Raw genomic sequence first — 10,997 nt, forward strand, 5'->3', positions numbered from 1 at the left:
TTGTGTATAACATTCTCATTTTGCTCAGTGCAAACTACCTCACAAGGCAGTGGTAAAATTCAATTTTTTAACTACCGGTTCTGTGGGTGTGGCTTTGTGGGCATGGTGTGACTTTGTGGGCGTGGTTTGGTGGGCACGGCAGGGGAAGGATTCTGCAAAATCCTCATTCCCTCCCAAACAGCTGGGACTCAGGAGGCAGAGAATAGATGTGGGTGTGGCCAGCCAGAGGTGTCGGTTTCTCCGAACTACTCAAAATTTCTGCTACCGGTTCTCCAAACTATGCAAAATTTTCGCTACCAGTTCTCCAGAACCTGCTGGATTTCACCCTGGCTGTCACAAGGCTGTTGTGAAGATAAATGCTACCCAGGGCACAGAATTATGCATACCGGCATTAAGCAATTTGAAAGAGAATCCTGATAAAAAGTGTGCATGTGTATTTATGGAAGGGGCATCTATGGGGAAATATTCCAGAGGTTGAGTTCCTTTTCACTGCAAAAAGACATAGGATGTCCTGTCCCATCATAAGTTGGGTTGGTGACCCTCCTTAAACTGTTCTTTCCCCCTTCCTGCTATTTCTCTCTTCTAAGTTGGCCACCCCCATTAATTTGTGTGCTTCGTAACGTAAAATCTTCAACAAAGCGCTCTTTTCATGGTTTTCTTTCTAAAGCAGAGCCATCCGTAATGAAATATTTTGTTTAAAAAAAAAAAACGGATTTCTAGGCTCACCAAATAGAACTTTGGCAGGAAGAAAGATTACGCCCCAGAGCAAATATTGGGAGAAATTAACCTCAGAACAAAATCGGCTTTCTTTTTCCAAACGGTAAAAACTCCAGCGATAAATTTCCTCCCAAATTGCTAAAATCCAGCAATTTTGCTTCAGAGCCTAAGTCCAGGCGAAGGCATTTCTGAGGGCACGCGAGGCGTTGCTGTCGGCTCCCGTGCACAGGCTGATATTCGGCCTCGATTTTCCGAATCAAGGGGTGGGTGGGGGGCTGTCCACTGACCTCCTTTCCGTGCATCGCCCCTGGCCTGCTTTTTGATGTCAGAAGCCCTCAGGGACTTCTTTGGTATTGGATAGCTGCAGCCAGGCCTCAGCCCATTTCTTCTGCAGCCAGCAAGGCTTTCCTGAAGGCCTCTGTAGTTAATAACAGAGCTTCAGATCGACCCATAGCTTAATTTTTACCTGTGCACCCTGGAGTGGGTGGGGTCTTCATTAGGGCTTATTTTGAGGGCAGGACTTATTTTGGGTGCATATGTAAAAACTCAAGCTAAGACTTACTTTCTGAGTAGGTCATATTTTCAGGGAAAAACTGTATCTATCTATTTATCTATCTATCTACCTAATTTGTCTCTCTCTCTCTTCCTCTCTCTTCTCTATCATTTATCTATCTATCTATCTATCTATCTATCTATCTATCTATCTATCTATCTACCTATCTATCTCTATCTATCTAATCGCTATTTAATCTCTTTCTCTCATTTTTCTGTCTGTCTGTCTCTCTATTTATCTATCTATCTTGTCTGTCTCTCTCTCTTCTCTATCATCTATATCTATCTATCTATCTATCTATCTATCTATCTATCTATCTATCTATATCATCTATCTATCTATCTATCTATATCATCTATCTATCTATCTCTATCTATCTATCTATCTATCTCATTTGTCTCTCTTCCTCTCTCTTCTCTATCATTTATCTACCTATCTCTATCTATCTAATTGCTATTTAATCTTTTTCTCTCATTTGTCTGTCTGTCTGTCTCTCTATTTATCTGTCTATCTTGTCTCTCTCTCTCTCTTTTCTCTATCATCTATCTATATCTACCTATCATCCATCCATCTATCTATCATCTATCTATCTATCTATCTATCTATCTATCTATCTATCTATCATCCATCCATCCATCCATCCATCCATCCATCCATCCATCCATCCATCTATCTATCTATCTATCTATCTATCTAATTTGTTTCTCTCTCTCTTCCTCTTCTCTATCATTTATCTATCTATTTATCTATCTATCTACCTACCTATCTCTATCTATCTAATCACTATTTAATCTCTTTCGCTCATTTGTCTGTCTGTCAATTTATCTATCTTCTCTCTCTCTCTCTTCTCTATCATCTATCTCTATCTAATCACTATTTAATCTTTCTCTCATCTATCTATCTATCTATCTATCTATCTATCTATCTATCTATCTATCTATCTATCTATCTATCATCATCATCTATCTATCTATATATCTATATTTAATCTGTCTCTCACTTTGTCTCTCTCTCTCTCTTCTCTATCATTTATCTATCTATCAACTCTCTATATGTATCATTACCTGTTGAGCTGCTTTCTTGGCACATGTACATGTGTGAGCGTGTGTGTATGAAGATTTGTCTAGAAGTTGCAGTGCTTCTTTGTAATTTTATTAATTTAACCCCAAGTAACGTTGGATTATTGGCCCTATTTTGCAGTTCAGAAAGCCAGGAATTAACCAAGTGCATTTCTAGCCAGCTAAATCAATCATTATTCAATTACGGAGTCCCAGTTATTGATTGCTGATGAAACGGTCTTGCAGAGAGTGGAATAATCGATTCCAAAAAAAGTTTTTTTTATTAAAAACTCATGTCTGAAATACGTGATGCTTTCCTAGGGGGCCAGAGAGAAATATTTCCACTCAATGTATGGTTAATTTGATTAGCTATTGAAGAGGTGGCCCAGTCTCTTTTCCTTAACTCAGACTTGAATTAATCTTGAGAGGCAGATGAAAACATGATTTGATTTTTTCCAAGGGGCTAAATTGAATTCGGTCGATCGCATCGCTGAAAAATTTGGCTGCGGATCCTTTGTTGCATTTGCCCAATAACTGGTCTCAAATTCATACTCACCTTACAGGAAGATGGGATTCATACATAGAACATAGAGCAGAACATAGAATAACAGCATAACAAAATTGGGAGGGACCTTGGCAGTCTTCTAGTCCAACCCACTGCTTGAACAGGAGTCCCCATGTCATAAAAACCCCTAGTGCTGAAGCACCGACAACTTCTGGTGGCAAGCTGTTCCACTGTTTAATTATTCCTACCGTCAGGAAGTTTCTCCTCAGTTCTAAGTTACTTCTCTCCTTGATTAGTTTCCACCCATTGCTTCTTGTCCTGCCCTCGGGTGCTTTGGAGAACAGCTTGACTCCCTCTTTTTTCTGGCAGCCTCTGAGATATTGGAAGACTGCTATCATGTCTCCCCTAGTCCTTCTTTTCGTTAAACTAGACCAGGGGTCAGCAATCTGTGGCTCCGGAGCCGCATGTGGCTCTTTCATGCCTCTGCTGCGGCTCCCTGTTGCCAGTTGGCTCCACAATTGATAGGGCTTTCGGTTAGGACAGGTAGAGGAAAAATTGGCCTAGGGGTAGACCCCTTGCCTCACAATTAGGAGGCTGTGTGTTTGATCTTAGGCTGATGTTTCACTCTCAGAGCACAATGCGAATATAGCTGCGGAACAAAGCTGTGCATTGGTGACAGGAAGGGCAACCGGCCATTAAACGCTTTCCTAGCTCCATTCAGTTGCCCAGATTCCACCCCGCTAGGGATTATGGGGTCGTTAAATGATGAGGATTGAAAGCATCTTTCAGTAATTCTGCATTAACAAGGAACGGAGGTGTTTTTTTTTAACAGGGAATGGGAAAGGGAAAATACTAATCTTCAGCCAAACTTTCACAGAATTGACACTTGACTTAATTGCTTAATTGCTGTTATTGACAACCTCGTTAAACAATAACCGAACGCTTGTTTACCTTTTAAAGCTTGCCCGAAGCTTGATTAGTCCCAGTCTCATTATTTACAAAGCTGTTAAATGCCTATCGATTAACTTCCAAATAAAGAAACTTTTAAAAAATTAAGCTCAAAAGAAATACCCAACGGGCAACGTCCAGACATGTGCAAGTAAATCGTAGTTAATCTGACAGTTGCTTTTTTTCATCCAGTATTTCAGGCACAGCTGCTGTCAACCTTGATTCATGGTTTCACTCAGTTCTCTGGTTTTGTGGCTTATCACGTTAGGTCAACTCTGCAATTCGGGCCAGTTTATAGCTCGGTTTATTGCAAAGCCTATAAGTGTGTTCTGTGAATGTGGCCATTTAGTCGCTGGCTGGGAATTATAAATAGATTTTAAACCGTAAAATACCAGTGTTGTGGCCCGCCAGCGGCTAGTGGAGCTGGTGGCAGATCCAGACAGTGAGGAGGTTGGGGAGGAACATGGGCCAGTCCTGGAGTCTGGGGAAGGCTCTGAGGAGGGCTCTGTGTCGGAGGCAGAAATGGGGCCAGGGCTGTCTGACAGTTATCAGCTGCCTTCGGAGTCGGAGATCAGTGGGGCAGATGAACAGCTGGAGCCTGTTCCCAGTGTGCGCATGCACAGAGTTGCCAGACAAAGGGAACAGCTAAAGAAAAGGGGTCGACTTGGAAGTAAGGCCACAGGTGGACGATGAATGGCCCCTCCCAGCGGAAACAAAAGAGGAGCGAAAGGGGAGTGGAGTTTGCAGGAGACAATTAGTTCGCTTAATTGATTTGTGATACTCCGGGGCTCCTTGCCAAGTTTTGCAGATATCGTCCTGACAGCTCTCCAAGCCAGATAAGGTCTGTGACTGTAAATCCTCCCTGGAAAGACTTTGCTGGATGCGAATGAGCAGAATTCACAGTCAATTGATACAAGGAGTTTTTGTTGGAACAAGGAGTTTGCTTCAACTCGGCAGTTGTGTTCCTAAAAACTGTGTGACGTTCGCAGGCCAAGACCAAGAGAATGAGCAACGGTGCAGACCGAGTGTTCTTTCAAAGGACAATCGAAGAACGGAAAATAAAAGATGCAGAAAGACGAATAAATACAGGCTGGGTTTTGCTCTCCATCGAAGAAGCACTATCTGCAAAGCTGGGTAAGGATCATCAAATTCAGCACTTCCAAGGAAACAAACTTAGTCAAAAGGCAACAAAGAGATGGCATGATGATTTGGCACAGAGCTTCCAGAAGAAGGGAACAGTTGAGGAACAAGGGCTGACTCGGGAGTAAAGGCACAGGTGAATGGCCCCTCCCATAGGGAATAAAGAGGAGCGAAAATGGGGAGGGGTGTTTGCAGGAGACAATTTGTTCGTTTCATTAGTGTGAAGATTTGTTTGTGACTTTCAGAGACTCCTTGCCGAGTATTTTCTTGTACAGCATTGTAGTTTGGAAGATATCATTCAAAGTGTTGTTCTGTAAATGCCAGATTCAAAGTTGGCATGAAATTATAGAGGCCAGCAGTGCCACCTGGTGGCGCTGTTTTTAATGCCCATCTTAGAAATAGAAGGGAAAAACCAGACTCAGTAGGCTTATAATACGTAAATCAAACTGACTGTGAAACGGAAAGCAATATGCACTTCAGAGGTGGGTTCCTACCAGTTCGGACCAGTTCAGCCGAGTAGGTAGTAACTCAGCCGCCCATACACCTAAACCAGTTATATTGGTGGCTCCCGTCTTGTTTTTTTGCTTCTGCGCACGCACAGAAGCATTTTTTTAAATACTGCACATGGACGTATAGCGCATCCCTGAGTGAACCGGCAGTAAATGAAGCCGGAACCCACCCCTGAAGCACTTCCCTGATTAGAGTAACAACAAGAACAACAGGAAAGAAAAGAATAAAGCCAAAGAGGTAAGCAGGAAAGATTACAATGCTGGGAAGTGGGAGGATCCTGACTGTTACTATTATGTGTTTAAGGAGGGCAAATTGATTCAACCCTGTTCCTTAAGCACGAAACAGCAATTCAGTTTCAATGCCAGCACTTAAGGGCCGATTCTGAAGAGGGAGATGAGGTTGAACCAGTTTGGGGACTCAACAGCTTCATGGATTTGTAACTGGCTGACAAACTGTACTCAAAGAGTAACCCTTAATGGATCTATGTCTACATGGAGGGAAGAAAGTAGTGGAGTACCACAAGGTTCTGTCTTAGGCCCAGGACTCTTCAATGCACTCATAAATGGCTTAGATGAGGGGATAGATGGGTGTTCTGACCCCCCTCATCCCACACCAACACACACTCCGAGCCAAGGATAAGTTACGGCATTTAATTAACAGACAGACAGGTCCTTGGCAGCAAACTGGCACAGACAAGCTTGGGCAGCAGTCCAGCACAGATAAGGCTTGGCAGCAATCCAGCCTGCCAAGTTCACCGTAATGTTCTTCAATATTCGTTCCTGCGTTGACTTCTGCAAGAGGAGCGTGTGCACAAGGAGTCTTTTTATAGTCTGGAGAGGAGCCTAATCACCACCAGCTGAGTGCAATTACCTCCTGTAACTGCGCAACTGTTCCTGACACCTATTAGCTCTTCGGTGCCAGGCATACAGGAACAACTCACTGCTAACGTCAGGAACACGATGAGCCGAGGTGGCGCAGTGGTTAGAATGCAGCACTGCAGGCTACTTCAGCTGACTGCAGTTCTGCAGTTCGGCTGTTCAAATCTCACCGGCTCAAGGTTGACTCAGCCTTCCATCCTTGTGAGGTGGGTGAAATGAGGACCCAGACTGTGGGGGCAATATGCTGACTCTGTAAAACGCTTAGAGAGGGCTGAAAGCCCTATGAAGCGGTATATAAGTCTAACTGCTATTGCTATTGCTAACACACTCCCTTATCTCCTCCCCACTGGTCCAAGGCTCAGGCGCCTCCTGGTGGCCATCCAGCCTCTCTGCGCCCTGCTCGGAGTCGGAACCCTGTCCAGGGTCCTCCACATCCTCCAGAGCCGACTCATAGGGCCCCTCGCTGTCGGAGTCTGGTGGCAGCTCCAACGGCTCCTGCTGGGCCACAACAAATGGGGAACTCATCAAATTTGCAGAGGACACTAAGCTGGCAAGGAATAGCCAACACCCCAGAAGACAAGCTTGGGATTCAAAAAGATCTTGACAGACTTGAACACTGGGCCCTATCCAACAAAATGAAATTCAACGTTGAGAAAAGTAAAGTAAACCAAAATTGCACATATACACTGGGTGAAACCAGGCTTAATAGCAGTGACTGTGAGAGGGATAGCAATAGCAATAGCAGTTAGACTTATATACCACTTCATAGGGCTTTCAGCCCTCTCTAAGCGGTTTAACAGAGTCAGCATATTGCCCCCAACAACAACAATCCGGGTCCTCATTTTACCCACCTCGGAAGGATGGAAGGCTGAGTCAACCCTGAGCCGGTGAGATTTGAACAGCCGAACTGCAGAACTGCAGTCAGCTGAAGTAACCTGCAGTGCTGCATTTAACCACTGCGCCACCTCGGCTCCCTTGGATCTTGGAGTCTTAGTGGACAACCAGCTAAATAGGAGCCAGTAGTGTGCGGCGGTAGTCAAAAAAGCCAATGCAATCCTAAGCTGCATTAACAGAGGGATACAATCAAGATCAAGTGACAGACTAATACCACTCTATAAAGCCTTAGTAAAGCCTCACCTAGAGCACTGCATCCAGTTTGGGTTACCCCACTATAGAAAAGATGTTGAGACTCTAGAAAGAGTGCAGAGAAGAGCAACCAGGATGATTAGAGGGTTAACATATGAAGAACGGTTGCCAGAATTGGGTATGTCTAATATAAGGAAGAGATAAACTTGAAATAGAATGGAGGCTGAAACAGGTGAAATGAAATATCACAATACTTCCCTGCCCTCCTTTTATTTTAAGTGATATTTCACCACTCATCTTGGCTCAGTTTAAGTATAACAAAATATCCCTCTAGAAAAATGATTCAGTCCAATTAATTGAATTGCAGGATTTTTCCGTTAAACTTTTTTTTTTTAAAAAAAGTTGCCATTACATTCATCTTTCATTTCATTCATGTTGCTTCCCTCTGTCTAACCTAGTCTACTGAAAAGAAGGACTAGGGGAGACATGATAGCAGCCTTCCAATATCTCAGGGGCTGCCACAAAGAAGAGGGAGTCAAACTATTCTCCAAAGCACCTGAAGGCAGGACAAGAAGCAATGGGTGGAAACTAATCAAGGAGAGAAGCAACTTAGAACTGAGGAGAAATTTCCTGACAGTTAGAACAATTGATCAGTGGAACAACTTGCCTCCAGAAATTGTGGGTGCTCCAACATTGGAACTTTTTAAAAAGAGATTGGACCACCATTTGTCTGAAATGGTAGGGTTTCCTGCCTAAGCAGGGGGTTAGACTAGAAGACCAACTGTGTTATTCTGTTCTGTTCTGTTCTACTCTACTCCACTCTACTCCGTGACCCAACAAATGTGTGCACGACAAAAGCGCGCCGACAAAACCGCGCCAAGAAAACCACGAGTTCGAAATCACGCCCACAACAGTGCGCCGACAACAGCGCGCCGACAACAGCGCGCCGACAAAAACGTGATTAGGTTAAGGTAAGGGTTAGGGTTAGGGTTAGGGTTAGGGTTAGGGTTAGGGTTAGGGTTGGGGTTGGGGTTGGGGTTGGGGTTAGGGTTATTACCTTGTTTTCGCGTTGTTTGTTGATGGCACACTTTTGTCAGCATGCTGTTGTCGGCGCGCTGTTGTGGGCGTGATTTCGACCTCGCTGTTTTCTTGCCAAGGGTTTGTGGGCGCGCTTATGTCGTGCACACATTTGTCGGTGAACACTCTACCCTACTCTACTCTACTCTACTCTACTCTACTCTACTCTACTCTACTCTACTCTACTCTACTCTACTCTACTCTACTCTACTCTACTCTACTCTACTCTACTCTACTCTATTCTCTTTTATTTCAATTCCACTCCATTATTCTATTCTCTTCTCTTCTCTTCTGTTTTTCTCTTCCTTCTTAATCCTCTCTTTTAAACTGCAGAAGAGCTGATGCCTATTCCCACCAATAGAGGGCAGTCGCTTACTGAAATCTAAAACTTTCAAATATTGTCCAGAAGGGCGAATTCTGGGCAGGAAATGTTCAGCATGGTTTTTTTTTAGCTTTGACCTCTGCTTGGAGGGGTTATGGAATCATGAACGAATGTAAGTTCCTGGAACACCGGGGATTAACAATGTTTGGTTTTCTGAAAGACCTTTTACAATAAAATTATGCGGGTTGTGCAAAATAGAGGCGGGAGGACAAGGAGGGGGGAAGAGGAGGAAGAGGAGGGGAAGGAGAAGAAGGAAAGAAGGAGCAGAAGGAGATAGATAAAGAGAGAGAAAAGCAAAAGAAAATGGAAAGGAGAAGGAGAGATTCCAAGAAGAGCCAAAGAAAAGAAGAGGAGAAGGAGACTGCAATGAAGAGGAGGAGATTTAAGATATTCCAAAGGAAAGAGGAGAAAGAAATGGGGGAAAAGAAGGGGAAGAGGAAGAGGACTAAGATGAATACAAAAAGAGGAAGAGAAGGAGAAGGAGGAAGAGGAGAAAGGGAAGAGGAGAAGGAGAGTAGAATGAAAAGGAGGAGGAGATTAAGATGTTCCAAAGGAAAGAAGAGAAGGAAATGTGGGGAACGGAGGACAAGAGGAAGAGGAGGACTGAGAGGGAGACAAAAAGAGGAAGAGGAGAAGGAGGGAGAAGGAGACTAGCAATGAAGAGGAGGAGATTAAGATATTCCAAAGGAAAGAGGAGAAGGAAATGGGGGGAAAGAAAGAGAAGAGGACTAAGATGAATACAAAAAAGAGGAAGAGAAGGAGAAGGAGGAAAAGGAGAAGGGGAATAGGAGAAGGATACAATGAGGAGGAGGAGGAGCCAAAGGAAAGAGGAAGAGGAGGAGAAGACGAAGATGATAAAGAGGAGGAGGAGGAGGAGGAGGAGGAGGAGGAGGAGGAGGAGGAGGAGGAGGAGGAGGAGGAGGAGGACAAAAGCTATGAGCAGGAATAGGAAGCGGAGGGAGCAAAAATTTGGGATTCATGATAAACCCATCAACCATCCTAAAATTCATTGGCAATGAAAGAGCCTTCCCATCCTAATGCTCTCCAGTGATGTTGGATTGCAAGTCCCATAATTCATGGCTGGGAATGACGCAAACCGTCATGCTAAGAGATCCGGGAGCCAGAGAATTAGGGACGGGGAAAACTCCCTCCCACAAGCCCAGAAAGAATGCAAAATATTTTATATCCAGTAGATTAAACCTTCGGCATCTCCCGCTAGAGCCGAGGTGGCGCAGTGGTTAAAAGCAGCACTGCAGGCTACTTCAGCTGACTGCAGTTCTGCAGTTCGGCGGTTCAAATCTCACCGGCTCAAGGTTGACTCAGCCTTCCATCCTTCCGAGGTGGGTAAAATGAGGACCCGGATTGTTGTTGGGGGCGATATGCTGACTCTGTAAACCGCTTAGAGAGGGCTGAAAGCCCTATGAAGCGGTATATAAGTCTAACTGCTATTGCTATTGCTAAAAGGAAGACCAGAGGATGCCTGTTTGCCACTCAAACAATGTTAGGCAGATGGCAAAATCATCGTTTAGTCCAGGATGGCTAAGCTTTTCGTCATCGCGGGCTGAAAGCGTGTGCGTGTGCACAATAGCACGTGCGCAAGCGTACGCCCCCAATCATAATGCAATGTGCGCACAACACACGCCCACACGCCCTCTTCCCCTGCGCATGCACTTGTAAACCCCCTATGCTCCCTCCCACTCCTGCACATGCGACCACTCCTGCACCCCGTTTTGGGCCTAGTAGGCCTCCCTGGAACTAAAAACCACACCCCCGTGTTCCCTCATGCCCCCCACGCATGTGCATGCAACACCACCACTCCCGCGCATGCACGGCTCCCACTTGTGTCCCACGCAACTGTGGCAAAGACCCGAAAATCAGCTGGCCGGCAGGAGGCATGTGCGCATACGCGATAGAGCTGAGCTGGGGCAACGGCTGATGAGTCTGCGGAGAGGGCTCTGCGTGCCACTTGTGACACAGATTTGCCATGACGGGTTTAGTGTGACCGGTTATACAACTGCGTTTGGGCATATTAACGGAAATGTACAGGTTTCACCCTCTCCATAAACAACACACTTGTAGTCAGGGCAGTTCAGCGTGATTTTTTTAGCTTTGACATGGGGCTGCCCTTGAAGAGCACCCGGAG

The sequence above is a fragment of the Thamnophis sirtalis genome, unplaced genomic scaffold (assembly GCF_051295495.1).
Source record: "Thamnophis sirtalis isolate CommonGarterSnake01/CBP01778 unplaced genomic scaffold, rThaSir2_p1.2 scaffold_9, whole genome shotgun sequence".
NCBI classification, from domain to species: Eukaryota; Metazoa; Chordata; class Lepidosauria; order Squamata; family Natricidae; genus Thamnophis; species Thamnophis sirtalis.